The sequence below is a fragment of the Alosa alosa genome, chromosome 19, assembly GCF_017589495.1.
Source record: "Alosa alosa isolate M-15738 ecotype Scorff River chromosome 19, AALO_Geno_1.1, whole genome shotgun sequence".
NCBI classification, from domain to species: domain Eukaryota; kingdom Metazoa; phylum Chordata; class Actinopteri; order Clupeiformes; family Clupeidae; genus Alosa; species Alosa alosa.
This window is the reverse complement of record NC_063207.1, coordinates 30,016,366-30,040,871: the sequence shown is the minus strand read 5'-3', so window position 1 is coordinate 30,040,871 and position 24,506 is coordinate 30,016,366. Positions and strand designations below refer to the sequence as shown.

Below are 24,506 nucleotides of genomic sequence, written 5' to 3'. Positions count from 1 at the left end.
TCTTTCCCTTCTCTCTATGTCTCGCACACACACACACACGCGCACACAGCCTGTCGTCCTCATTTAGCGAGAGAGAGAGAGACAATGAGAGACTGAGGGAGAGAGAGAGAGTGAGGAAGAGAGAGGAAGAGAGCGAGGAAGCAGCCGGGAGCCTCGTGGTGGTGTCGGCTACTGTGGGTAACACTCTCGCTGCTCTTCTCTCTTCTCCTTCAGAGTGAGAGTCAGAGTCCGCTCCTGCTCCTGCTCCTGCTTCAGCTGCTGAGCTTGCCTTCTGCTGCCCCTCTGCTGCTACTGGGAGGGTTAGTGCTCTCAGCTTCTGCTTCTGCTGCCTGCGTGGACAGACGCGGATGTAGCTGACACTACTGGCTGTGAGAGAGGAGAGAGAGAGAGAGAGAGAGAGAGAGAGAGATTCCCATAGGGCAGAGTGGCGTTTCGGGACAGTGAACATACAGCATGCACGAGAGAGAGAGAGAGAGAGAGAGAGAGAGAGTGGGTGGTGGGTACAGGCAGGGGAGGGGGGGAAAAGGAAGAGAGGAAGAGAGGGGGAGGAAGGGAAGGGGAGGGAGGAAGAAAAAGTGGGAGGAACGAAAGAGTAACTGAGGGAGGGTGAGTAAAGAATAAGAAGGGGGAGGGAGAAGGAGGGAGATAGAAAGAGAAGGGGAGAGAGAGGAAATAAGTGATAAGGAAATGGGAAAGGTGGAGAGATGGGGTAGCAGGATGGAGAGAGAGAAAGAGAAAGAAAGAGAGGGGCAGGGGTAGAGGAGAGAGAGAAAGAGAAGGAAAGAGAGGGGCAGGAGTAGAGGAGAGAAAGGGAAGAGAAGGAGACAGGGAGGGTGTGACTGGCTCAGGGGAAGGAAGGATGGACGGAGAGGGGAGAAGAAAATGATAGAGAAAGAGGAGAGAGTGTGAAGGGAAGGAGGGAGAGAGTAGGTGTGTGTGTGTGAGTGTGTGAGTGTGTGTGTGTGTGTGTGTGTGTGGGGTCAGTGAGATGACACAGTGCCATTCAGTACAGCCATGCTGGAGTAATTATGCCTGCTGAGACTCTACCACCAACCATCACACACAGACAATGAAGGAATGACAGAAAAGCAGTGATAAATAAATATGTGTATGTGTGTGTGTGTGTGTGTGAAAGAGAGAGGGGGAGAGATAAACAGAGGGAGAGATGAAAGAAAAACATGAATCACAGTATAAAAGACAGATCAGCCAGGTCTGGGTCATCAGTGTTGATTTGTGTGTGTGTGTGTGTGTGTGTGTGTGTGTGTGTGTGTGTGTGTGTGTGTGTGTGTGTGTGTGTGTGTGTGTGTGTGTTTGAATGGCTTTGGCAGGTTCTTATCAACCACTCCATCAATGCATGCAGGCACAAATCACACCTAATCACACACGCTGTCCTCTGCTCATTCTACACACACACGCGCACACATGCACACACGCACACACACACACAGCAGTCCGTTCTGGACTATTGTGATAAGCCGTATGTTGTTGGCCTTGTCCCTTTTTAGAGGACATTTGTTTGCATGTGTGTGTGTGTGAGAGAGAGAGAAAGAGAGAGAGCAAGAAGGGGGGAAACAGAAAGAGGAGAGGGCTGTGTTGTGTTTATTAATGATGTGTGTGTGTGTGTGTGTGTGTGTGTGTGTGGGGTTGGGTGATATTAATGTGTTGGGCTTTATTACTTTGCAAACCCCCACTTTTAATCCCACTGAAGGCCAAGCTGTTGAGCGGTCTGATGATGAATAAAGCATCCATCATAGAACATAACTGGATATAGCACATGCTGATTCTTACATGATATTGATGGTAATGCAGAAGATGAAATGACTCAGAAATGTATTTATCACTGTTTATCAGGGTTATTTTACATTTTTGAGGAATGTGAAAGGGAATGTCTCATATGCTTGAATGTTATGCTTACCAACAGGCAATATTCAATAGGTAGTAACTTGTAATACTTTCAGATGTGACTATAAATAATTTTATAGTGGACTAACTGCACCACACTCTCAATGATCTGCTACTGTCAGAGTTGCATTACAGTTTTACTCACTATGTGATTCATCAGAGCTTTTCTTCAGCTCAGTTCAATTTGAATTAGAATTGTCTAGGAGTGGTATACAGAGTCAAGGAGAAAGAGAGAGAGAGAAAAAGAGAGGGAGAGAGAGAGAGAGAGGATGGGTACAATAACCAAGGAACACACAGTGTGTGTTGGATTATGTGTGTTATGGATTGAGTGGATACATGAATGCATGACTAAATGACTGAATGAACAAATGAATGAATGAACAAACTGTGGCTATAACTGAAATATAAAAGGACATGAAATGTAAAATATAGAGGTGTGTGTGTGTGTGTGAGAGAGGGAGAAAGAGAGAGTTAGACAGAGTTAGACAGAGGGAGAAAGAGAGAGGGGGGGGTGAAAGTGGGACACTGGCAAGGGGAAACACAGAAGGGGGAAACACTCGCCCAGAAATAGTCGCCTCTCCGGCCCGGCCAGCCCACCAGCGGACAGAAGTGTGTCAGCCTCACAGTGTGGGGCCACAGGCTGCCAATGGCACATGCAGGAGTACACACACACACACACACACACACACACAAACACACACACACACACACACACACACACACACCATAGAGCCCTCAGCTCTCTCTCTCTCTCACACACACACACACACACACACACACACACACACATTACATAAAACCGGGGGGTGGGGGTTGGAGATTTATTAGCACATAGCCGACCAATCTCAGATTATATGAAGCCCGAACAGAGCTCAGAACAGCAACGGTATGATGGTATGATTCTTACTAAATCCTGCTGGTCCATCTGCTCCCTTTCAACCCTCATTCCCCCACAACAAGCTCTCATACACTCACACAAGGTGTTGGTCAGAGTGCCATCCCTGTGCTATCTTGGCTCCCTCTACCCTCTCCCACAAGGCCTGGTGGATTGTGCTCTACACGTTCATGGTCAGCCATGTTTCTGGACTGGATATTAAGTATTGTATCTAATTGGACAGTGGACACTGACCGAACTGTTGAGTTCTGTTGGAACTGTTGAGTAACTATTTTAATAGATAACTAAACAAATACATATCATACTAGCCAAATAAAACATTTTTGGTAACACTTTACTTGACAAAAATGTGTCAAAATAAAAGTCCAACATTTGCAAAGCAGCATTGCCATTTTTGTTCCAAACCTCTTACCTGATCACGTCACATCTGAGTCAATGGGCTACTCCAGTGCCAAAAAGACAGAGCATGGTCAAGCAAATAATTTTTGTTTCATAAAAATGTATTTGTTTTATGATACCTTTGCAGATGATTTCTCATCTTTTTCTACTGGGAATGTCCAACCGTTCCAGGTTACACAAATACGGGTCAGCTCAATGTAGGCTAGTTTACCTCCCAGTGTTAAACTCAGTGATTATGAATACTTCACAACTTCACAATGAATACTTCACAACTAGTAAAGTGACATTCGATGTAGACTTCATAAGATATTCATGAAATATTCACAATGCTGCTTTGCGATTGTTGGACTTTTATTTTGACAAGTTGTCCTCGTTCTGTCTTCCACATTCATAAAAGGTTTGGTATGAAGGTTGAGTCATGTCTCATGAAACAGTCATGAATGCTTTATGTGCAGTTTATGACAGCTGTTATGTGTTATGAACTCACCCATCAAGTAAAGTGTTACCCAATTTTTTATTTCAACAACACAACAAACAATGACAAAAGCTAATGACAAAAGCCCATGTTTTTTTAAGTGAATATAAAAAAGATTAAGATAAGAAAGGCTTTGTGATTTAAGCACAGATTACGCAGAAAGTAGAATGAGCCTACATCCAAATTCAGGGCTCCTCCACGAAGAAGGGGATCCATACTTTCAGGGCAAATTAAGATGAATATAAGTATAATCTAAGAAAGTCTAATTGAATTCTGGGCCCTTTGCGTTTCTTAATGACCAAAGCTGAAGGAGAATAGCTTCCCCTCAGCAGATGTCTCACCTCAAGTGCTCTATCCTCCTGAAATGCCTTTTATCTCTCCACCTTAACCCATTCATTCATCCATTCATTCTCTTCCTCCTTCCTCTCCTCTCTTTCCTCCTGTGACAGCTGAAAAGAGCCGGTGGCTGCCTTGCAGGGCAGTCGGCATCCATTTCCCATCGGTGACAAATACATTATTACCTTTGCCAATAAAAGGGAAGGATCAATAAGGGGTTGTTTCAGAGAGAGAGAGAGAGAGCGAGATAGTGTGTGTGTGTGTGTGTGTGTGTGTGTGTCTGTCTGTCTGTAAATGCACATTTGTGTGTATGCGCCTGTGTCGAAGTGATGAACTGACCCTCTGGCCACTAGCAGGCCAGTCTCTGGTCAGGGCCTGATTTACACTGATGCAGTAGTGCGTGGAGCAGCAGGGTGGGCTAGCACTGGGACCTGCACCAGACTGCACATCTGGGCCCAGTGTTAGACCACAAGTTCCACTTTTGAGAACAATGTGATATAAAATATCATATTTTATTTTGATGAATGTATAAATAATATGCTCCTATTTTATACCAATCTATATTGTTGTATATTATTTGGTGAGATAGACCTGGCAAATTAACTGTTTGTAAAAGTGTTGTGTCTAGTGTGAGGGGGGCAGGGGGAGACTGTGGAGAGGCTGTGGCATGTGGCAGTGGAGCTGTCTCTCTACTCTGGGCTCTGAGACGCCTCCCAGCAGAGAGTGTCAGCCTCTCAGTGTGGTGCCAAAGTCAAGCACGCACACACACACACACACACACACACACACACACACACACACACACACACACACAGAGCCTCCCCCCACTCGCACTTTGAGCTCTGGGTCTGTCTTCCAGCAGACGCCTGTGATGGCTGGGCACAGTATGATCATGTTGGGTCATGACTTAATCTCCTAATACTGTATGAAGAGACTAAACTACACACACACACACACCCATACACTCAACAGCTGGCCACATTTATCGCTTGACCCAGTTGTTCCTTCCAATCTCGACAAGACCAGATTCCATTGTTGTGTCTTTACCTCATTACAAATGAACAATATCCTCCTCTACCACAGTAGCTTTAAATCAGGTTGAACTGTGGTTAGCTCTCTCTGTCTTACTCACACACTCACACACACACACACACCACACACACACACACACACACACACACACACACACACAGAGACTTTTATCACCTCTGTCACATAATCAACGTCATCGATTCCTGTCAATACCACGCATTGTCTTCCTCTCTCATTTTGGCCAATTTCCATTTAAATTGAAATTTGACACTGCTCAAAGAAATCTGCCTCAGAGGGTCACCAGGGGCGCTTTGTGAATAAGGACTATCAGATAAGTGATGGAGCAATGATTGATCCCATTGGGGAACGATCTCCCCCTCCCTCAGGTGACTCAGACAGGGCTGAATGACAGACATGAGACAGATATGTGAGTATGAAAGGCTGGCGCTGTAATATAAGTGAGCAGCGGGGAGGTCAGGCTAAACATTGGCGTGGCCTATTTCAGAAGCGACACCCGAGTGTCTGAGTCATGATTACAGTCCTCTCAACTTTAACTCCTCCAGCTTTGTGCTGTACTGTTCTTCTGTTTAGTTCTCCTCTTGAGCCCCCCCCCTTTCCACTTTTATCATCTTTTGTTCCAATCTTTTCTTTTTTATTCCTCCCTTTTTATCCTTTAATAATTGTTCTTGTTGTCTTTTTATCACTCTTCTCAGTATCCTTTCTTATTTTTGTCTCCTCTCCTCTTTTCTCCCTCCCCATCCCACTCCATCTTCACCTCTCCATACCCCTCCCATTCTCTATCCTCCTCTCCCTCTCACCCTCCTCTCCAGGTCTTTGTGCTGCAGTATGTCACTCTGTCTTGATTCTTGAGCACACTTCTCTCAGCTCTTGTGTGGAGGTGCTGATCGATGCGGCCCCATTGGCTAATTCACCAGACTTTCATGCACTTACCCCAACACAATAAGAAGCCCTTTAAAGGCACACATAGTCAGGCTGCTGGTGTGCTTCTCCTCACAGTCACCCTGGGCTCCAGGCTTTATTGATCAAGGAGAATAATGCAAGGACACAATCACAAAAAACTCCATTTTCCAACGACAAAACACCTTAATGTGTTGTCACTGCTGAGTTGATCGGTATGGACATTAAAATTGCAGAGGCTCGGGGAACTGCAGTGAACTATGAAAAAGCCTGTCTCTTCTGGCCCACTTCTCCATGCTTCCCGATATCACTAAGGTACATGATAATGACACACTCCCCTGGGGACCACTGGAGGACTTGAGGTACTGGAGTACTGTGTGTGTGTGTATGTGTGTGTGTGTTAGTGCTGTCACGATACCAAAATTAATGTTTCGATACCGATACCAAGTCAAGAATTACGATTTCGATACTTTTTAAAAACTGTATTTGATTTGGGGGCCCCACCACCTTGACATCATCATCAGTAATATTGAATATACTGTAGTGTGATCATTCACACCAGTGGCCATCCCAGATTCTGCTTGACTCTCCACACAAACACACATGGAAAATGATGGCTTGTCATATTTCATATATTCTGCATAATTACTAGTAAATATATTTAGCAATTTGAAAACTATTCTAAAACTATAACTATTTTTAAACTTTTACACTTAGGCATATCTTTAATGTGGTGTGTAGGTCTAATTGAGTGCACAAGTGTCTTGCAATGTTCATTAATGATTTTAGCGAGCAATAATTGTCAAACGTGACTTGAGCTAGCGGGATAGTTAGCAAGGATCTCTCTTCAGATGTAAAAGTTTGCCATGGTTGCTTAGCCTATTTCTAAATTACATTGAACCCAAATAGTAGGCCTAAATGACCAAAATCCCACAGCCTAGGTATATTAGCAACACAAACTTGTGAGATGCAAGTATGATGTGTTACCATAGCATCACTTGAACTAGCAGCCATGTCTCGCTGTTTATAGCACGACAGCTGCGCTTACGTGTGTGTGTGAGGAAAAAAAAGACGCACAGCCACAGGTTAGGGGAGGAGGCTCTAGAAGCATGCCTTGTGCACACGCATGTTACTTGAAAAGAACACGGTCATTCTCAAAAGTATCGATACTAATAAAATTAGGCATCATGACATTTTTAATTTCAGGGTATTGCGATACTTTTGTAGTATCGGTGCACCGTGCAACACTAGTGTGTGTGTGTGTGTGTGCAGTCCCCCTGTGGCAATGAAACTTTGATGATCTGTTAACAAAAGAGACATAGGATCAGGGACTGCTGTGATTGTGGGCTGGAGTGGATGTCGTTCCTACCGATATTAGACACCTGTATCTCATATCATCTCACACACATGCACACATACGTCACAAGCTCAGGTACACATAAATAACTCCGCCATACACATGCAACCATACACTCTTATAGGCTATTTAAATACACGCATGCAGAGACACAGGCACACAAACACATGCATGGCAAAACATACTTCAATTTCATCAGATGTACACCAAGCTCTCAGTAACATACAGTACACCAAGCTCTAAGTATTGTGTATGTCTATGTTTGTGTGTGTGTGTGCCCGATGTGTGTGTGTGCCTCTGTGTGCGTGTGTGCCCATGTGTGTGTGTGTATTTGTGTGTGGCTGGGTGTGTGTGTGTGGAGTGCGCGTGCATATATCTGTTGTATGTGTTTGTTTGCTATTCCTGGTGTGTGTGTGTGTGTGTGGGTCTGTACAAATGTGTTTGTATTATAGAAGTGTATATATTTGTGTGTCCTTATGTCTCTTTCTCTCTCTCTCTCTCTCTGTGTGAGCACAGACATAGCATTGCAGTAAAACATCCCAATTGTGCGAGTGACCCACAGACAGGCCTGTTCTGACAAGACACGAGTCGCCCCATGAGAGCTGTTAGCTGACAGAACGGAAGGTGAGATGCAAGACTTTACACATCCACTCGTGGAAGACGCACAAGGCCTCTGCACAACCCTGATACACTGTACAAACACACACTGCATGCATGCACACACACACACACACACACACACACACACACACACACACACACACACACACTGCCGTTTTGTAATTTCCTCTCCTATCGGGTCTGGTTGCCACACAAGTTTCAGCAGAAGCTGTGACGCAAAGCCACTTGTTTGTCACCATAATGTATCCCAGAAGGAAATCAGGGATCATTGTCTCTGATAAGACAGAGGCAATCTGATGAATATCAACTTGAGAATGTGGGAAAAGGAGAGAGTGTATTGGAAAATGATAAGTCATGATAGCACTGATAGCCATGATAGCGATCACTGCAGTGATGAAATGCTCTGCGTTTACTTATGTCCATGTTAATTGCAGTGGAAAGGAAAGTGTAGGCCTACCTTTCCTTTGGTAACTCTGTGTTGGATTCTGGGAACCCCCACACACACACACACACACACATGTAACCCTGTTGAAAATGTATACATTAATATACGATTTGAATACATAATTTCATAGTTTAATAAATAGAATGTTAGGTTAAAAGGTTAAAAATTTGTTGACCAGCAATCTATTTATGAGTTTGCGCAATAAGAGAAATGCATATTGGGTAATGTTCAGGTTTACTGAAATTAGCATTTAAAATGTTAAATATTTGTTGTTTAATAATACGTGAAAATGCTTTAAAAATGCCTGTAAGAATAGGAAGAAAGAGTTACACAAATGATTTGAGAATTTATTTTATTTCTGAAGTTTTGTGAATCAGCCAATCACATTCAAGTTCAAAGCACAAGGAAGTGAGTGGTGCGGGAGAAACGTGAAGACAACGTGAAACGGGAGTTGGGAGGAAAGCACGAAAGAGTGGCCTACGAGTCGAGAAGCGTGTTTGCTGATAGAGAACTGTTTATGTAATGCACCAGTTTAATAAAAGTGTTCAACCAGGACTCTTGTACCAAACGTTAGTGGTGATAGTTTCTGTCTGTTTGAGTGGACTACTCAGCACACAAAGATAGAAAGAAGTTTAAGTTAGCTGCTGACTTAGTGGCTAGTGCTTTGCATGGACTTTGCTAACAAGCTAGCAACCAGTTACCTTGACTAGTTAAGCCTGTGTGAAACTGCGAGACCAACGACAACCAAAGACCTGACCGGACCATTTCCTGCCGAAAGTGGTGTAGGCCTGTCAAACTCGATTCCTTTGGAGGATCCGGTTATTCTGAGTCCTCACTAAACTGATCCGGGTTAAACGAGTAGTTGAGTTCTTGAGTCAATATTGCTAAATCGCAAAGAAATTCAGTCCTACGTTCAAGCAGTGCAGTGGGGTGCTTCATTTCGTGTGCCTTCGAAGTGCCTTCTCATGTTGAATGTGGATCTTCCATGATTTGAAACCAGGTTTTTGCAGTACTTGCATTTAGCCTTTAGAGTTTTGCTCTCCTGGTCAAAGTGCATCCACACATTGTTCATCTTTTTGGTGCTCATGTTCAGAAACTTTGATCTTATTGACAGAGAGGGTAGCCTATATTATAATAATTAATTATTTGTTGTTTTGTTAACAATAGAAAAGTTTGCCTAGGTCTAATGCTACTCTGCTACAATGTTTATTAACACTACTATATACTAATAGTAGGCTACTAGGAATCTATTCTAATAAGTATTATAGGCTGCTAATACTAGGCAACTAATATTATTAATCATAGCTATACTGTTAGGTAGCCTAATATAATATAATATAATATAATATAAAATAGCCTAATATAATAGACTCACAGGAAAGAAAGCCGTTTGAGCCAGACTATTCGAACCTTAATTGCAATTTTAAAGTAGACATAGAAACAGGAATAGAAATGCCCTGCAGTGAATAAAATTATTATTGTTATTATTTTGTTACTACTACTACTACTACTACTACTATTACAGTATTCTCATTAGGCCTATTATTATTATCACCTTGACACAAGTAAAGATCCACTCATGACAATGTAGCCGGGCTGATTCGACTGACTCGCACTCATAACAACATAACGTAACCGGCCCGCCCGGCTGATCCGACTGACTCAGGTAGGCTAGTGTAAATGACGTCACTCGTCAGGACCAATGAGGGAACTGGGAGTGGTCGAAGGAAATCGTGAAGCTGTCCGCGCGCTGTTGGAAATATATCAATTGATTATAAACCCCTGTTAAACCTAATAAATCTGACTCCGCTCAATATTAGAAATGTTTCGGTTCATTGTAACATTGTTATCCTTAGTGGGTTGATACGCCCACAATACATATTGTTAATGAGAATGCCTAACTCGTTTTCTTGTGACACGCACTCAAGCTTAGGAATATATACTATAGGTCTCCTCCATCTGCCGATTAATTTGGGCGGTTTCTAAACATAACACGTATTGGTCTGGAAGTGGTCAGAGGTTACATGCTGATCCGGACTGCTATACTCATCAGCGTGTTAGACAGTCAAGCAAATTCCTATGCTACAGGGGGTCAGGCTGTGCTAGGTTTTCGCGACCAATCTAGGACCATCGCTGACAAACTGCCCACCGCTGTGTAATGCTTGGTCATTTCATAATAACATACCAGCTCCCAGGTGATTTAGTTTCTACGGCGGCGATAACTAATCCCAACCGTCCATTATGCTAGTAACGTTACCTAAACTGCTACTCTGGACTACAAGTACAATAGTAAGGCTATGCGGGTCAGAACATCACAATTTATTTGTCAGATACAAGCTATTCATCCAATACATTATAGAAGGTACATCTAAATGAATAATGTGAAAGTTACGAAAACAGGTTAAAGGAACATTTAGGAAACCATATGAAGCAATCAGAGAATGAACATACCAGCTCAGAGGATGATGACTACACACCTTAGTGGTGCGGGAGATTCTGACTACATAATGGCTCCCAGAATGCTCTGTAAACTTCACTTAAATAGGCTACCTAGTTTGTGGTTGGTTACATTGATATGGATCACATGATTGGAGGTCAGCTGATTTGGGATCACATGGTTGGAGGTCATCTGATTTGAGAGTACTTTGATGAGACTTGAGACCATAGTTGTAGTGAGAGTGAATCAATCAAGACATGACAAGGTATACATTTGATTACATTTCCTGTCCCTATAGTTAACTGCTCCTGTGGACATGTGACAGTAGGTCCACAATAGGCCCACACTTAGTAGTTGATCAAGAGTCAATATATGACTGAAAAGATTATCATCAGCCTGGTAATTAGGATCCTTACACTAGCCTACTCAAGCAACTCCATACATAGCTTGCAATGTTTCGGACTGTCTTCGCAACCTAATTGCATTTTAAAGTAGCTATGCGTGCAGAATATATGTTATTTCAGAAGTGAAAGCATGGCTTTTGTTGTGGATTTTCTTTTAACCTTGACGAGGAGTTACCGCTCCTCTAAAGATCCTCTAAAGATCCACTCATAACAAGATAACGAACCGCCCGCCCGCTGATCCGATGACTCAGGTAGGCTAGCCTAGCCTCAACTCCATACAGAGCTTGCAATGTTTAGGACTGTCTTGGCGACCTAATTGCATTTTATAGTAGGCTTGCAGAACATATGTTATTTAGATACTATGCACTCTCCATGATTCGACTGACCCGGTAGATACTATGCTCCATGAGCGTGCAGTTCGGACTGTCTGCACGACCTAATTGCATTTTAGTATGCTACATATGGCTTTTGTTGTGGAATTGCTTTTCACCTCGAGGAGGAGCTACTGCAGCTCGCAGATCCACTCATGACAAACGTAGCCCGGCTGATTCGACTGACTCGTACTCAACGTAGCCCTAACCGCCGGCTGATCCGACTAACCCGATTGCTACTCAGCTGCTCCAATCTGAGTCCCATGGTCTGCGAGTCTGCAATGTGTCCGGCTCTGCGGGGAAGTTAACCAGTTATCTCGGACTGCCTGCTCACTCAGTCGCTTGAGTTGATTTGTGGAGTTGTGGTTGCCTACTTAAATTGTTACATTTTTGGCAGCTACGATGGCTAGGGCTAGGAGGCTAGCTAATGTTGCAAGAGGTTTGTGTGTGGCGCTGTTTATTGTTTTAGATTAAATTGTAGTAGGACTCAACTGATCCGAGTTAATGATACTAGAGACTCGCGACTCATGGGTTAATTTAAAGACACGGGTGAAAGATCCGAGTGAGTCACGACTCAAACACCTTTATTGCGAAGTCGTCAGCTGCATGAATCTTCTCTTTCAACCGTCTCCTCTTCGTTGTCAATCTTCTCGTCATATCTCCTGCTGCTGTTGCCTTTGATCCTGTGTGCGTGAGGCTACATTCCTATTGAGTAAAGGTTAGTGTGCGTGTGCAGGGCTGAATCACGCAGGTTCAACACAACGCAGGTTACATTGGTGCCGTGACCCGGATTGGGAGTGAGGTTTAGGGGGGTGAGTGTAACGGATGCCAGCTAGCTTAGCTGTGCTTTTGGAACGTTGGTAAACCTCACTCCCCGACGCCTCAAGAGTGCTGCTGGCATGCGAGCCAGTAGCCTGGGCTATTCTACTAAAAAGTGCAGTAGAAGAGGGGTTTAGTAGATTAAGTGGCAATTGGGGGCACCAACTAGGAGCACCCAAGAGCAACAGGGGCAAGGAAAAACTCCTTACTAAGGAAGAAACCTTGGGCAGATCCACGGCTCAAGGGGGCTAACCCAACTGCCAGGGTCTTGGTGTGTGTGTTTGGGGGATGACAAGGAGATGGGATAGTGTGCTGTGTATGTGGGGAGAGGGCAGTGTGCAATATGTCATGAGACAATGTGCTGTGTATTGGGGAGTGTGCTGTAAGTATGTTGGGGATGTGTGTTGGAGAAGCTTCCTGATGAAATAATGTGCTGTGTATGTAGGGGAGAGGGGGGAGCAGTGTACTGCAAGTATGGTGAAGGGACTTACTATTGCAAGCAGAGTACTGTATGTATGATGTATGTGAGTGATGACAGTGAAGATGTGTGTGTGGGCAGGAGGGGAGTGGAGCAGTGACTGTGTGTGTGTGTGTGTAGTGTGTGTGTGGGTAGGTGGGGGCAGTGTGCTGTAAGTATGTAGAGGATGTGTGTTGGAGAAGATCCTGAAGACAATGTGCTGTGTATGTACACTGTAAAAAGTTTAACGTAAAATTTACAGCAACTTGCTGGCAGCAAATAACCAGCAAGTTGCTGTATTTCACTACAGTACACCTACTGTATATGAAATCACAGTACCTATGCCTGATACTGTAAATGCAAACTACAGTAGTACTACCAGTGCTGTAATGTATACAGCATTGAATTGTTTACCGTATTTGTAATCACAGTACTTATGGATCATACTGTAACTAAGTACAGTAGTAATACCAGTGCTGTAATATTATATACAGTAATTTTGGGGAATTCATATCCTACTTTATCTACAGCCAGGATAAATTTGGCTAGGCCTAGGTATGGTTTAGGCTACACAAACTTGCATAAATAACCATTGACAACTTGTTATCAGTTTGAAAAGCAAGTACATTTATTCACTTTTTTCCTTTTAGAAATTCTCGTGTGCTGCATCCTAACGTTAGACCAACGGTTGCCGTCAGCCTGATTCACCACCAGTAGCAGAGTGAAGCAGCACCTAGCAGAAATAGAAAAAAAAAGATAAACAGTGTTAGATAACAATTTTCAACTGAAACTGAAGGCTACTTACAAGTGAAACTTTAGAATAATCATTTAAATATATACTGTATGTTTTTGAGTTTACTGTCAAAATGCCAGGCTGAAGATGGTGTTAGCATAACTCAGTTTCGCAAGGTATATTTAACGTTAGCCAGCTGGGTGAGCTCATTGATGATGTTTGCTTGCAGCAACAGCCATTCGCGCTGTTCGTTCGAAAAACGGTTAATGATAGTCAGATGTGACTTAAAGTTAACTTATATCAATATTGCTAAAGTTAGCCTATTAAACTCACAAAACCGTACATGATTACGAGGAGTTAACGTTACATAAGTTAGCTGGTAGCAGCTAAACCTCCACGTTAACGTTAACCAGCAGCACATCATCTTCAGCCTAACATTGTGACAGTAACATACTAGGCCTAGCACTATTAGCGAATGTTTTATATAAATTATATGAATATAATAAACTGTAACTTACTGAGAACTAAGGTAGGCCTAATATAAATGTGACCGCCATAACGTTAACGTAACATAAAACATTAGCTAACGTTAATGCCACCGTCACAGCAACAGCAACTATGATAGCTAGCCTAAAGTTACTTACTTAGTTGATCCAACAAGCATGGATGAGTTTGTAAGTTAGACAGTACAACGTACATAGACTGTACACATGCCCAAATTTAATGTAGTACAATTTCACAATGAAACATTAACGTTACATAAATAAATGCTTGCTTACCATTAAGGTGGAGCTGCGAACTTGACAGAGTGCTGAACACCGTTGGTCTGACTCTGACTGAACTGTTGCTCAAAAATGATCTCCCGCCAGACAGTTCAAACGTCGTCACGCGGTGTACGTTTCAATCACCACATCAATATTTCCCAGTAAACCATAAATCCATGACTTTTCAATATCTTTTCAAAATGATGATTTGGATGGAAAATCAACATAATATCAATGTCACCTTGCTATCTGGGAGCTTAACTTTGTATGTATGTGCAAAAAGAAAACAGAAAACCCCAACTGATTTTCCGCCATGTTTTTTCAAAATTTTCAAAAAGCTGACAAGTGAGGGAGGAGTCAGATTTATTACTGTGTTATGATTAAGCAGCAAATTTTATTACTGTAGTTTGACCATTTTTGACCATAATTCATAGCGAAACCACAGCAACATACTGTATTCACAAATACAGTACACATTTTTCTCAAAAACAGCAGTGATGCTGTGTGGGGCAGTGTGCAGCAAGTATGTAGAGGAGGCTTACTGTAGCAAGCAGTGTGCTGTGTGTATGTGAGGTGATGACAGTGATGATGTAAGTGTGTGTGTTTTTTGTGTGTGTGTTGGGGATGGGGGGGGGGGGCAGAAAGGCTAGGCAATCAAGGACATGGGTAGATAGATGGAGGAGAAATCAAAAATTATAAATAAAAAGTTCTATGTGTGTGTGTGTGTGTGTGTGTGTTTTGACGTTGATGAAATAAGAAAATAAATAAAAGGTCTGTAGCATAGAGAGAGGGATGTAAAAGTGCTAAAAGTCATGGAGGTGTGTGTGTGTGTGTGGGGGGGGGTCATGAGTGCTGAGGAGTGAATGAGTGCAAAGTCAGTATAGTGTGAGTTCAGAGTTCGGATGGCCTGGGAATAAAAACTTCTCCTGAGTCTCTCAGTTCTGGCTTTGTGACTACATAGGCGTCTTCTTGATTTCAGCGGTAGGAATAATCCATTGTTAGGATGAGAAGAGTCCTTCAGAATCTTTTGGGCTCTTAGGAGTACTCTTCTGGAATAGATATCTTGTAGATATCTTCAACTGCAGTACTGCAATCTCTTAACTGTGGAGTTCCCATACCAGGTGATGATGAAACCCCACTTATTTGATTGATAGTAAGCTATATAAAGAATTCAGGATAGCCACCTCTCACTATAGCCAAACACGCTAGAGAGGCGCTACACACACACACACACACACACACACACACACACACTCCAGCAGCAGATGATCAAACGCCCTGTTGCATCACAGAATAATGTTCTCATCTGTGGCATGATAGGAGTGTTATCTCTTATTCTCCCTCAGTGCCAGGTGCAGGTGTGTTGCCATGTCTCAATTCCTTCATAGAGGAGACACAAACACACACTGTGCGGCGGCATCTTTTTATCAGGCCAGCTGGTTTCTTAATGATTTATTCGTCCTCACACGGAGTGTCCAGGCCCGAAACCGTCTGGACCGTTGCCATGGGAAATCTTATCAACACTACCAGAGAAGGAGGGAGGGAAAAAGAGGTAGACAAAAAAACAAAAGAGAAAGAAATGAAATGAAATAAATAATTCTGCCTTTGAGGACACAGAGGATGACAGACACGTTGGCTGTCTGGTCCTGCAACCTCAGTCCTTTCTAACAGACCAGCAAGTGTGAGCGGACTACTAAGAATCGATCATTTCAGTGAAGCTGTTTTTTGCAGTGTCTGCTCTGTGGCGGTGGTTGCGTGCCAGGGCAGCGTGGGCAAGTGGTCACTATTGGCGACCACCTACTGGGAGCCTCCATCTGGATGTGTCAATGAAGTGGTGGGAAGCAGAGGAGAGATGTTATTGAAGATACTGATGTAGGCGAAAAAATATCTGCTTCGCCTTTCAGTCTGATGTGCCTGAACTGTAGAGGCAACAGAGATGACTTGACCTCGCTCTCTGCAGACTGCACATGAATTTTGCATGTGGATTTTATTAGGAGGAAAGGACAACATGTGTCCCTGGTCACATCTCCTGACATCATGTTTGATGTGATCAGCATTAATCCTGGCCTGAAAATACCTGGACATGTCTGGGGAAAAAATGAATCACTGGCTTTTTCTCCTGTTCGGCCGAAGAAGAAAAAAATGCAGAAAAAAATGTCTTTCTGTCTGACATCCCGTGCGGGGCGCTTTAGTGGTCTCTAATTTACGCTCAGTCAGTTCCACTTATGAGCACCCACTCACCCACACACCCCCGCCTCCTGTGGTGTGCTCACGGAAGGAGAAGAAGAAGGGAAAGGAGTGGGGAAACAAGGAAAGAAGAAAGAAGAGAGGCGGTCTTGGCCCTCACTAGGGGATGCGAATGCTACTGTAGCTTCTAGCCTGGAGGCAGAGACACAGGCCCACTGAGCTGATGATCCTTATGAGAGCTGAAGTCTTCCCAGCCCCCGGGGGCAGGCCCAGTGAACAGATGGACACGGAACTGGCCCAGAACCACGCCAGATCTGGGTCACGTATTAGCCAGAGTCTGCTGCTGTTTGAGTGGGAGGTATAGAGGCTGGGGTGAACACAACCATGGGCAAGTGTCGATTGCGATGTATTGTCTGATTGAGGCAAATTCCTCACTGCAAGTAAGGGTTCAGCTGAGGTCAAGAAGATGGCTGCAATTGCTAAACACTTATTCTTGACCACTACTTGATATACAGTAGGTTCATACTGTTCAAGCACCCTAATTTATGCACTAAATAAATATACTGCTGTGCCACCTGCTGTGGTTTGCCTGAGACAGGATTACTGAAGTTGAACAACAAGACAAATGCTACGTTGCTTTTATCTAGCATTGGATAGATGACAATGTAAGGATAAGATGAATGATGAAGTTGATTTCCATTGAATAAGCATGCTGATAAAGATGCATGGCTTACTCTGACAAGAAGTCTCTCAGTCGCTTTGGATAAAAGCCTCTGCAAACTCCAGAAGTATAACCACTGAAGTGAGTGTAAGTGCTCCTCTGTATGCTGCTAATTCTCTAATCTCTCCTGGTTTAGCACATGCCCAGAAGTCCACATGCTTTATTTGTCTCTAATCTGTTGGAATGTCAATGCTGTGTTTTAACCAAAACACATCCTGCTACTGGATTCTTTTCACTGGAACCGGTGGCTTCGCCTCGACTTCAAACTTGAGTGGTTTTCCATAAAATCCAGATTTAATCTCAGGGGGGAGTTACTCACGGGCAGTGACTGCAAAGCCATGGTCATGACATCTCCACTGCTCTGTGTATGCTCACCCAAACAGCACCTGACGCATAGAGTGAATGACTTGATGAATACATCAGGACGAGCCTGGGTGCCATTCCGAACTTAGTCCCGCCCACAACATTTGAGGTCGGGAAGTTCGGTCTGGCATTGCTCCATTGTGGGGCAAGTATGCTCGCCTTAGATCGGGCGGACCAATCAAATCGGGCTTTACGATGATGGACAGGTGAGCAACAGCGCCTGGTCTATCACGTCATCTGAGCACACTTAGATTAGGTTTATGTTTTAAACAAAAACGCTGTGTCTAGAAGGATACATGGCTTTTAAGACCCCATTTGGAAAATGCATATTATTTAATGAGGTTTTATCACTGAAAACGATTATTTCTGAAAACTTTGGCCAAAGTTGAGATGTGGGAAAACTCATGGTTTCACTTTCATCAAGGGAACAGCACTGTTGCATTGCAACATGTTCCCTTGTTTGTTTGAAATCTCTGATTGACCACATGTTCGAGGAATTTGTGACAGCCTTATCCAGCTGTTTAACATGTTTGTAGCATATCAGTGTTCAACAGAGTTATTTTTAAAAACGGAGGGGATATAGGCTCAGGGGATCAGTTTTTTCCTAATAGCCTACCCTATAGGCCTACATATCTCTTAGATTTCGCTAATGAGTGTTGAGGCTAGGAGTTATTGACTAACTTTTACAAAAGACCAGAAAACAATGTTTTGTGGAGAAGAAGGATGGTTTGTGTGTTTTCTTCCTACACCTCACGGTAAGCTATTATGTTGCTCTGGTTGGTTACTGTAGGTCTATCCAATTGAGTGCATAGGCATTCCCCCCCTGTATCGGTTGAAACACGCCCCATAATTACGTCCCAATGGCGCAGTATCAGACTCATATTCTGACTAGAATGAATGACTACGTCAGGCTACATCAGGACCATATCTGAGCCTAAATCAGATTCCAGGCCAATTCCATTCTACAATCATCCACTATCAAGGCAACCACCCATTCTGCTACCCCTTATAAGGCACAAGCTTGAGGTTGGGCTCTGCCTTTCCCCTTCCCCCTCCACATCATAGCACCCATATACCCTCAATGTACAGGAGAGATGATGATGACCGCATGAAGGTCACAAGCAGATGGATGAGATGTTGCGCTTGGGTTTCATCATGAGAAAAGAGCTTTAAATAATTCATCCCCAGGTGTGAATAACACAACATCTATTTTCCCTATCAACTCCACAGATCAGAAAGTCTGGGTTCCTGCATCGCCGTGCAAGGTGCCCTGTCACCTTTTTTAAAAATAAAACACTGTCTCTTTTGATGCCTGCTGTTGTCTCGTAGGGGGACTTTTCTCTCTCTCTTGTGTGTGTGTGTGTGAGGCTCATATGGAAGGATATGACCCAGTTTAGTGTTTGTCTTCCAAACCGGCCCATCCCATCGTCACCCTGTGAGTGTCAGCTCTGACCCAAATTTCCACATGATCAGGTTGAAAATTGCGGCAGATCGCAGATGCTCCCTCTAAACCGTCACTTGTGTTGTCCAGAGAACGGCAAATTTAATTCTGCTTGGGAGAGGAACATGCTCCAAAAGCTTTGGGTGTGAAGTAATAAGCCACCAGCCATCCCCAACAGCCAGCTCCTTTGCTCTCTCTCTCTCTCTCTCTCTCTCTGTGTGAGTGCTATGAGTACTTGTGTCTATTTGTATGTTTATATGTTTTGTTAGTATATGTTTGTGTGTGTTTGGGTGCATATAAGTGTGTGTGTGTGTGTGTGCGTGTGTGTGTGCGCGCGTGTGTGTGTGTGTGTGTGTTTCCTGTCTTTATGGAGAGGGGAAAAGGGCACTGACTGCTCTTCACACACGAGTGGATCTTGTTCAGCTGCCGCCAGTCACACATGAAAGGGCTGAGGGTGGAAGTTGGAGTGCTCTCATGACCCTTCTCTGTGTGTGTGTGTGTGTGTGTGTATGTGTGCGATGGCCCGCTACACACCTTTGTGTCTGGTCAAAACCGGGACTGAGTTCAGGATCATCGAGGGGCATTGCAGCGCCAAATGAGGTTGTCATGGAGTTTGCTCTCAGACAGGTGTGTATCCTGGCTCTCCCTCAGTGTATGCGTCCTGGTTCTCCCTCAGTGCAGTGTGTGTGTGTGTGTGTGTGTGTGTGTTTTATGGCTGTTTTTAAGGCTGTTTTATGATTCAAATTCAAATTATCAAACAATCACTATGTGTGTGTGTGTGTAAGAGAGAGAGGCAGAGAGAGAGAGAGAGAGAGAGAGAGTATATGTGTCAGTGTAAGTATAGAGCAAACTCAAACCGCTGGTGGTTCAAAATGGTCCACAGATCATCTGAGGACAGCATGGCTCTTCTGTGGAGGTAGCCATTGCCAGGAACTGCCCATTACTCACAGACAGGGAGAAGACCTGATGGAAGTGGAAACAAGCAGAATGTGCTGAATGGGAACAAATGTGAAAGTATGATGGCTGAGTGTTTTCTAGTTACAGCGCCTATACTACTGTTTCCCTGTTTCTGCTATAACCACCTGGGAGAACAGTTTTATGATTTCCCACCGAAATGCCAAAAAGAAAGAACTGTTAGTTGCAATGAGTGCTAAGTGTGTGGGCAGTCAGCAGATTAACATCACCAACAACATCAATTCTGTCCAAATGACTAGCTGCAAAAGTTATCCATCTTGTGCGCTGCAGAAGAAAAGGCTGATCTCCACCAGCTGCTGAGATGGCAACATTTAGCCCCACTTATCTGTTGAAGAGCAAATCCCACATCACCACAAGGTGATGAAAGTAATATCAGTTTAGTTTCAGGAGACTAATTATATCAAAGTGCACCAAGCACAAAAACACAGAGTGCCAAGAGCATCAGAAGATAGACACAGGACTCTACATCAACCACATGAATCATGCAAGCACACTGCATCTGCCCTTTCTGAAGCCAATTCTACTCATTTGGATCAGCCGTGAGTGTATGCAGTTTTATAAAAAGGCTCTTTCACTCTAAGGATGCTGCAAAAGATGGTGCTAAGCCAAAGGCCTCAGGTACTACTGAAATGACTGTATTTTCCCACTGAAATATCTGAAATAAATGTGACTGACTGGGATTTCACAGTGGCAGTACCACTGAACAGGGGCGCAGGAGGCACGGGGGACGTGGGGGATATGTCCCCCGCAGTGCTGAAGAGACAACCGTCGTCCCCCTCACTTTTGATAAGGGAAAAAAGCCTTATAGGTACACTAAATAAATAATAACCTATAGGGTTTGCGCTAACTATGTAAAACTTCCCATTAACAGCATCACATCACTAACCACAGCCATCTACAGTACTGTAAGACTGCACAATCTCATATTCACTCTGTTGGATATCTGAAGCCAGTTTGTCTACTAACAACCATCATTAGAGTTGCGTTTCGTTTGGAGCAGCATACTGGTAGGCTATCAAAAGCATAACATTTTCGGTTTGGTTTGGGATTTAATTTACTTTTTGACTGTTTGATTAAATTGCTAAATGTTGGGACTGATGGGCACTGAAATCTGGGAGATATTTGATGGTTCACTGTTATGTTTCATGCAGTTGAAAAAAGTGTCGAGATGTCCACCGCTGTTTATTATTGAGACAAGGCAAGCCATTCATTGAATAGGGGTTGTGCTGTAATAGAAACCTTTTTGCGCAGCCAAGTAGCCTAAATTGAGTTATTGTTTAATTATACATGATTTAGTAGGCTACATTGGATTCAATTCGTAGGCTGGAATGCCTTGAGTCACGCAACAATTGTGTTTAAATGTAGTAGGCTTCAGCCTCTGGCAATTAGCTCGAAAGGGGCAGCAAGACAATAAGCTTGAGAACGTGTGTTGGAGACCCATGGTAGGAAAACGACTTCATTAATCCAACCAACAATATAATAAAATATTAAGAAGAGGTGTTATTTCATTGACTTAAATCGAAGCCATGTCTTCTAGTGCTGGTGGACTGATGGCAATTGTTGGTATGGTATAGGCAAATATGGGAACCTGCCTTTATTTGTCGGGCTATAAATAGAATCAATCCCGGGCATAATTTGAGGATTTATGGTAGCCTAGTCTCCTGCTCAACATGGCATTAGCTGTTATGTTTATTGATAACAAACTCAACTAGCCTACTGATCAACTCGTTTTCACTAGCCTAACTATAAAATACAAGTCTATACCCAACGTTTTTGTTCTAAGACATGTATTTCAAAAATAATTTCAAGACACAAATTGGATACTTCAGTTACCTTGGTGCATACATCCCAGAGAGTAGGCTACCACACCCCAGACTGATGGGCCTTTCTTACGTTCAGTGTGAGGTATAAACAAGCTGAGAATTTAGCGGTGTCACGTCTGCCTGTCACAGACGTGGGGAGCTCTTTGAAGCTTGGGATAATGTGGTACAGTTACTACAGTATAGTATTTTATTTTACTTCTTATGTAATATTTTTTTTTTCAATTTTATAAATGCTTTGTTTAAATGCTGTTGGAACAAATAGTAGTTGATTATAAAGGCAATTTTGTTTCTTTTCTGTTGCAATTTTCTGTTTGTTCTGGACTGGTAACTTGTTAAGCCAACATGTTCTAAGTAAGGGATAATGTATAGAACGCCGGTCATTATGGGGAAAATAAGTCCCGACAGGACGAACCGGACCCCGACGCGCCAACGGAGGGGTCTTGTTTCGCCCTGAAGGGACTTATTTTCCCATGATGACCGGCGTTCTATACATTATCCCGCTTATTATACGGCTACTTGCCAAAACGAAAAAACAAACTCCATGATATGTCTCTTTACACGTATTTGTTACCGTTTCGTCGTGGCTTTTGCTGAGAAACTTGAATCAAACATTCTTTAGAACACAGCTGATCAACCGTCTGCTTTCACTTTTGAATAAAGTTCCAGGCACAAACTCCATTGCAATTGACAGCGGTCATTCTTGTTTTCAGAGGTCCTTTCCCAAGAAATAATGACCGCTAGAACTTTCGGAAATCCCATTCAAGTCAATGGAGCATTCTACTTGCATTGTGAAGAGCCGTATAATAACATTGCATAAATATTAACTGCAGACACATAGTGGGAGAGTTGATTTGGTTTATAGACAATTTAGGTACTGTAGGCCTAACTAGGCTATTTGATCATGTAGTCTATGTTTGGATCATAGGCATGATGATTCATTCATGGCTTCATAAAATATCAACATCATGTTGCTTTTAGAGTATTCTACCATTGGCCCAAGTAGTCTCATCTCACAGTTTTGACCATTTTTATCAAAAAATATTTTGAAAACAATCAATGGTATTATCTTAATATTCTGGCATGTTTAAAATATGATGGTCGAAAGTGGGCCAGAGGTGGCGATCCGATATCTGGAAATCTGATCTCACTATGGGTTTGTGTTAACAATTTGGTCCCCCTCACTTTCAAAATATCTCCTGCGCCCCTGCCACTGAATGGTTAATTGCCAATACAAGTAACACTAACACATCTAGGAGAACTAACACAACATCAGAGCTGTTACTCATGAACTGAATGTAAAGGTGAAGTGCTGACTAATAAAGATTTTACAGATACACTTTTGTGTCCTTAAACCCATGAAAACATGGAAGTGAAAACTTGTGGTGCATTTTTTGTTCTATATACTTTCCTCAAAATTAATTTCTATCCTTCAGTAGGTTCTTGCGTCAAATTGTAGATACATAGATAGATAGATAGATAGATAGATGTACTTTATTCATCCCCAAAGGGAAATTACAGTGTTAGCCTAAGTCATGCTAATCAACATTCAATAATGTTGATTTAGTCTAATTATGTACTAGGCTAAACATTACATTGTGCTTCCCCTTTAGCATGCATATGTCTGGCCAAGGGCAAACTCCTGCAGTGGGATCAAATTCAGCATCCACATTGACCTAGTAATCTTAGGTTAGGTTATACTGTCACACCAGATTAATGACAAACATGTTCAGTGTATTCATCATGGGAATACAGCTTAGTTCATCCTACCATCCATACCACCACCAAGTCCAATTACTCCAAAGTCTACCACAGAATAGCCCTCAAATACAATTATAAAATTGGTACTAGTGTCTTTCTTTGAAATAGCAAAATAGAAACCAGAAAATCCATAATAATGAAAATATTGAAAATGCATGCATCTTTGTTTTATCTTTTAAATGAATGGAAAGTGGAAACTGGCAAAATGGAGTAAAGTCTCCAACATGTCATGGACATGCCCCTCTTACCAGCTCTGCAGCATCATGATGCGTACTGTCGCTGTTTAAATACTCTAGTCTAAAATTAGTTACAGCACACCAATACTGCCTTGGCATTGCCCTGGTTGACTGGGAGAGCTCAAAGTGTTTGCACTGTTTGCTCCTCCTCTCTCTCTCTCTCTCTCTCTTCCCTCTCTTCCCATCTCTCTATCTCTTTCCACCTCTCTCTCTCTCTCCCTCTCTACTGTTGCTTACAGCAGCAAATATCTCCTGGCCATGTGCGCATTAGGGTCAAGTCACCATGCACCACGGCACATAATAGCCAAAGCAGATGTCTCTTTCTAATCATCCATCCCCCACACTTCCGCTAGGAGAACGTCCCAAGTACAGAGCCAGAGCGAAACACCTCTGTCGACTGCTTTTGGCATCAGGGGCTCCCGATACATCACTGTCAGACTCACATATTGAGTTGAATTTATGCCTGTCACTATTTTTAGTGCCGAGTGAAAATAGGTTTTTTGTGCACTTGTTGGCTCAGTTGCTGCCGATAATCAGATCTGGAATGCCATTCAGATTGAGAGGATGTTCTTCTGTCCTCTGCAGACTGTTGGTCGTGTTGGTGTGTATGTATGTGTGTGTGTGTGTGTGTGTGTGT

General features: G+C 43.1%; 1 protein-coding gene across 1 annotated transcript in view; it reads right to left on the bottom strand.

The window, feature by feature from the left end:
* The window catches only part of chrm5a (cholinergic receptor, muscarinic 5a), a 13,965-nt gene extending 13,915 nt beyond the window's left edge, over positions 1-50 (bottom strand). The window contains exon 1 of the mRNA XM_048228512.1: positions 1-50. This exon is cut by the window's left edge and continues 497 nt beyond it. The gene's annotated coding sequence lies outside the window, so the exon portion shown is untranslated.
* Between the last annotated feature and the right edge of the window lie 24,456 nt (positions 51-24,506).